The sequence below is a fragment of the Arachis duranensis genome, unplaced genomic scaffold, assembly GCF_000817695.3.
Source record: "Arachis duranensis cultivar V14167 unplaced genomic scaffold, aradu.V14167.gnm2.J7QH unplaced_Scaffold_343483, whole genome shotgun sequence".
Lineage (NCBI taxonomy): Eukaryota > Viridiplantae > Streptophyta > Magnoliopsida > Fabales > Fabaceae > Arachis > Arachis duranensis.
The window spans coordinates 1,546,815-1,553,514 of NW_026264909.1; positions in this window are offsets into that span (position 1 = coordinate 1,546,815).

Below are 6,700 nucleotides of genomic sequence, written 5' to 3' on the forward strand. Positions count from 1 at the left end.
TTACTTGCAGTGGTTTATGCCATTGACAAGTTTAGATCCTACTTAGTAGGGTCAAAAGTGATTGTGTACACTGACCATGCTGCTCTTAAATACTTACTCACAAAGCAGGATTGAAAACCCAGGCTTATAAGGTGGGTATTGCTTCTGCAAGAGTTTGATATAGAAATAAGAGACAGAAAAGGGACAGAGAACCAGGTAGCTGATCATCTGTCCTGAATTAAACCAGTAGATGGGGCATCCCTCCCTTCTACTGAGATCTATGAAACCTTTCCAGATGAGCAACTCTTTGCCATCCAGGAAGAACCATGGTTTGCAAATATTGTAAATTATAAAGCTGTGAAGTTCATACCACAGGAGTACAGCAGGGTGCAAAGAAAAAAATTAATTTCAGATGCCAAGTACTACCTATGGGATGAGCCATATCTCTTTAAGAGATGTGCAGACGGAATAATCCGCAGATGTGTACCTAGAGAGGAAGCACAAAAGATCCTGTGGCATTGCCATGGATCACAGTATGGGGGACATTTCGGAGGTGAGCGAACAGCCACTAAGGTCCTCCAATGCGGATTCTACTGGCCTACTATCTATAGGGATGCCCGGGAGTTTGTGCGTAACTGTGACAGTTGCCAAAGAGCTGGTAACTTGCCTCATGGTTACGCCATGCCTCAACAAGGGATCTTAGAGATTGAATTGTTTGATGTATGGGGAATTTACTTCATGGGTCCCTTCCCACCATCATACTCAAACACTTATATTCTAGTGGCAGTAGACTATGTGTCTAAATGGGTAGAAGCAATTGCCACACCCAATAATGATACCAAGACCGTACTAAAATTTTTACAAAAACACATCTTCAGCAGGTTTGGTGTTCCCAGAGTACTAATCAGTGATGGGGGCACTCATTTCTGCAATAAACAGTTGTACTCTACTATGCTCTGATATGGAATTAGCCACAAAGTAGCAACTCCGTATCACCCACAGACAAATGGGCAAGCTGAAGTCTCTAATAGAGAGCTAAAAAGAATCCTGGAACGTACTGTTATTGCCCGTAGAAAGGATTGGGCAAAAAGCTTGGATGATGCTCTGTGGGCATACAAAACAGCCTTCAAGACTCCTATAGGAACCTCTCCATACCAACTTGTGTATGGGAAGGCTTGTCATTTGCCCGTGGAACTGAAACATAAAGCCTGCTGGGCAACCAGATTCCCAAACATGGATGCTAAGTTAGCTGGTGAAAAAAGATTGCTCCAGCTAAATGAGCTAGAGGAGTTCAGACTCAATGCCTTTGAAAATGCAAAAATTTATAAGGAAAAGGAAAAGAAGTGGCATGACAAGAAGTTGTCATCCAGAGTCTTTGAGCCAGGACAAAAAGTTCTACTCTTCAACTCTAGGCTCAGACTATTCCCAGGAAAACTTAAATCCCGGTGGAGGTGTCCGTATGTGATTACAGGGGTCTCACCATATGGATATGTTGAGCTTCAGGATATTGATTCTGACAAAAAGTTCATTGTTAATGGACAGAGGATCAAACATTATCTTGAAAGCAATTTTGAGCAAGAATGCTCAAAACTGAGGCTTGAATGAATCTCAGTAAAAGGTCCAGCTAAAGACAATAAAGAAGCGCTTGCTGGGAGGCAACCCAGTCATTAGCAGGTTATCTGTTTTATTTAATAAAAGTTTGATACATATTCTCAAAGGGCAATCATCAAAATTGAAGGAATTCACAGAGTTACAGAAGGATTCAGTGAAAAAAGCAGAGAAAGGGAGCTTGCTGGCGAAAAAACGCCAGTAAGGGGTACTCTGGGCGTTAAACGCTAGAATGGATACCATTCTGGGCGTTTAATGCCAGTAAAGGTACCATTTTGGGCGTTAAACGCCAGAATGGGCACCAATCTAGGCGTTTAACGCCAGGTTGACAGCATCCTGGGCGTTCAGCAAAACGCCCAGTGATGAAGGGGTTTCTGGCGTTTAACGCTAGCTAGGGTACCTGGCTGGGCGTTAAACGCCCATAATGGCCAACATTTGGGCGTTAAACGCCAGAACGGATACCATTCTGGGCGTTTAACGCCAGATAGGCGGGGGACAGAGATTTTGCTTTCCACTTCAAAATTTTTCAAACTTTCTTGTTTTGATCCATAATTTTCTGCATAAACACATTTCAAACTTTCATCATTCACCTTCAAATCTTAAAAATTAAAATCATTTTTCAAATCTCTTTCAAATCCTTTCCAAATCTTCTTCGAAAAAAAAACTCAAATATCTCTCAAATTCTTTCCATATATTCTCAAATCTCCTTCAGAATTTTCGAAATCTCTCCCCCCTCCCTTATAAATATACGTTCGGCCATTCCCCTTTCCCCACCATTCGAATTTGCTCTCCTCCTCTCTCTCCTCTTTCTTTTCTTTTGCTTGAGGACAAGCAACCCTCTAAGTTTGGTGTGTTTTTCCGTGATCACTAAGCTAAGGCTCATCAAGATCATGGCTCCCAAAGGAAAACAAACCAATTCTAGAGGTAAGAAAGAGAATGCTCCAAAGGATCTTTGGAGTCAAGAGTGGTTCTTAACCAAAGAACATGCAGACCATTACCACAAAATAATGGGTCTAAGGTCAGTGATCCCGGAAGTTAAATTCGATCTAAAAGAAGATGAATATCCGGAGATCCAAGAGCAAATTCGAAACAGAGGATGGAAAGTTTTAACCAACCCTGAGACAAAGGTTGGAAGAAACATGGTTCAGGAATTCTACTCAAATCTGTGGCTGACAGATAAGCAGAGAATGACTGGAACTGCTTTTCATACCTACAGAACCATGGTCAGAGGGAGAATTATTTACTTCCATCTGGACAAAATAATAAAGGTCTTCAAATTGCCTCAACTGCAAGATGATCCTGAATCCTTTAATAGGAGAATGGTGAGAGCAGATAAGGGGTTGGATCAAGTTCTAGAGGACATATGCCTCCCTGGAACTAAGTGGACAACCAATTCAAAAGGTGTCCCAAACCAACTCAAGAGGGGAGATCTCAAACCAATTGCAAAAGGTTGGCTAGACTTCATTGGGCATTCCATATTGCCCACTAGCAACCATTTTGAGGTCACTATCAAGAGAGCAGTGATGATTCATTGCATTATGTTGGGAAAAGAAGTGGAGGTTCATCATTTGATTGCTTGTGAGATTTACACAATTGCAAACAAGAATTCCACTGAAGCCAAACTGGCTTACCCAAGCTTAATCTCTTTACTATGTAAAGATGCTGGGGTGAGGATGGGAGTAGATGAATTCATCCCAATTGAACATCCAATCACCAAGAAGTCAATAGAAGGACAAATGCAAGATAATTCTATCAAAAGGAGGGTGCAGGAGTTCCTCCCTGAACTCCCTGAAATTGACTACTGGACCCGCCTAGAAGCATCTGTTGCCAAGCTGCAAGAAGCTATGGAACAAATTAAGGAAGAACAGCAGAATCAAAACTGCATGCTCTGTAAATTGCTGAAGGAACAAGAGAAGCAGGGGCGTGAGCTACAGGAGCTGAAGTGCCAGAAGCTCTCCCTTGAAGGGTCAAATACCCCACAAGTTGAGGGAGCATCCACTTCTCAAGATCAAGGTTGTTGAGTCCTAACTCTGTGATAACCTCTATCATTAGGAGTCTATTTTAGAGTCATTTAAATTTTTGTTTTCTATTACTATTAGTCTTATCTTATGTTTATCTTTGAGTCTTGTTCTTAATTCATGATTAATAAAATTTAATGTCTATGCCTTAAAGCTATGAATGTCCTATGAATCCATCACCTCTCTTAAATGAAAAATGCCTTAATCACAAAAGAACAAGAAGTGCAGGATTTCGAATTCATCTCTGAAACTAGTTGAATTAGCTTGATGTGGTGACAATACTTTTTATTTTCTGAATGAATGCTTAGTTTTTTGAATTTGTTGATTAAAGAATGTTAAACTTGTTGGCTCTTGAAAGAATGATGGAAAAGGAGAAATGTTATTGAGGATCTGAAAAATCATCAAATTTATTCTTGAAGCAAGAAAAAAGCAGTGAATTAAAAAAAATGAAAAAGAAAAAAGAGAGAGAGATAAAAAGTGATCCAAGGCAAAAAGAGTGTGCTTAAGAACCTTGGACACCTCTAATTGGGGACTCTAGCAAAGCTGAGTCACAATCTAAAAAGGTTCACCCAGTTATGTGTCTGTGAGCATGTATTTATCCGGTAGTAATACTGGAAGACAAAATGCTTTGGGCCACAGCCAAGACTCATAAAGTAGCTATGTTCAAGAATCATCACACTTAACTAGGAGAATCAATAACACTATCTGAATTCTGAGTTCCTATAGATGCCAATCATTCTAATCTTCAAAGGATAAAGTGAGATGCCAAAACTGTTCAGAAGCAAAAAGCTACTAGTCCCGCTCATCTAATTGGAGCTAAGTTTCATTGATATTTTAGAGACTATAGTATGTTCTCTTCTTTTTACCCTAATTGATTTTCAGTTGCTTGGGGACAAGCAACAATTTAAGTTTGGTGTTGTGATGAGCGGATAATTTATACGCTTTTTGGCACTATTTTTAGTATGTTTTTAGTATGTTTTGGTTAGCTTTTAGTATGTTTTTATTAATTTTTATTTAAAATTCACTTTTCTGGGCTTTACTATGAGTTTGTGTGTTTTTCTGTGATTTCAGGTAATTTCTGGCTGAAATTGAGGGACCTGAGCAAAAATCTGATTCAGAGGCTGAAAAAGGATTGCAGATGCTGTTGGATTCTGACCTCCCTGCACTCGAAGTGGATTTTCTGGAGCTACAGAAGCCCAATTGGCGTGCTCTCAATTGCGTTGGAAAGTAGACATCCTTGGCTTTCCAGCAATGTGTAATAGTTTATACTTTACTCGAGATTTGATGTCCAAACCGGCGTTGCAAATCAGCTTCAGAATTCCCGGCGTTTAACGCCGGAACTGGCACAAAAATTGGAGTTAAACGCCCAAACTGGCACAAAAGCTGGCGTTTAACTCCAGGAAAAGTCTCTACACATGAAAGCTTCAATGCTCAGCCCAAGCACACACCAAGTGGACCCCAGAAGTGGATTTTTACGTCATTTACTCACTTCTGTATACCCTAGGTTACTAGTTCACTATTAATAGGACCTTTTGACATTGTATCTTTACCTCATGACATTACACGTTTCTTATTGTATCTTCTACGACATGAGTTTCTAAACCTCATGGTTGGGGTGAGGAGCTCTGCTGTGTCTTGATGGATTAATGCAATTACTACTATTTTTTCATTCAATCACGCTTGCTTCTATTCTAAGATATCACTTGTTCCTCAACTTGATGAATGTGATGATCCGTGACACTCATCATCATTCTCACCTAGGAACGTGTGCCTGACAACCACCTCCATTCTACTTTATATTGAGTGAATATCTCTTGGATTCCTTAATCAGAATCTTCGTGGTATAAGCTAGAATTGATGGCGGCATTCAAGAGAATCCGGAAGGTCTAAACCTTATCTGTGGTATTCTGAGTAGGATTCAAGGATTGAATGACTGTGACGAGCTTCAAACTCCTGAGGGCTGGGCGTTAGTGACAAACGTAAAAGAATCACTGGATTCTATTCCAACCAGATTGAGAACCGACAGATGATTAGCCGTGCTGTGACAGAGCGCGTTGAACATTTTCACTGAGAGGATGGGAGGTAGCCATTGACAACGGTGAAACCCTACATACAGCTTGCCATGGAAAGAGTCTTGTGTGCATGAAGAAGAAGACAGTAGAAAAGCAGAGATTTAGAAGATAGAGCATCTCCAAAACCTCAACCTGTTCTCCATTACTGCAAAATAAGTATTTATTTCATGTTCTTTTACTTTTCACAATTAAACCTGAGAATTATTGATATCCTGACTAGGAGTTACAAGATAACCATAGCTTGCTTCAAGCTGACAATCTCCGTGGGATCGACCCTTACTCACGTAAGGTATTACTTGGACGACCCAGTGCACTTGCTGGTTAGTTGTGCGGAATTGCAAGAGTGTGATTACAATTTCGTGCACTAGGTTGCCAAGGAATTGGAACCCAATCACCTAAGATTGCCAAGGAGATCAATAGATTCTTTGATTGAGGAAGACATGAAAATGAATTTGATCCAGAGAATACAACACCTCCTGAGCCCAATGAATTCTCTATTTCTGATCTTACCCATTCTCTTTACTTTCTGTCATTTATTTCCATGCTCGTTCCCCCAAATCCCCATCTAAGATTCTGCACTTTATTTTCTGCTATTTACTTTCCCACCATTTAATTTTCTGCAATTCTCAAACTCCATTTTGTTTAGCTCAACTAGCATACTCTTCCAACTAAAGTTGCTTGACCAATCAATCCCTGTGGGATTCGACCTAACTCTATTGTGAGTTTTTACTTGACGATAATTTGGTATACTTGTCGAAGGGAAATTTGTTGCGAGACAAGTTTTTGTGCATCACTATGAACCATAAATGATCAAAATCAATAAAGGCAACTCAAACAAACATAAAGTAAGCATCAAATATCAAATTAAGCAACTAGAAATCCAAAATTGCAAAACTATATAAATTGGTAAGAGAAATGAAAAGTAGAAGAAAGTGTAGAACAAGTAATGTCATAAAATAGGAAATTAAGGAATACTTACAATGGGAAAGCAAAATCCAAAAGCAAAACTTGAACTATAAAATT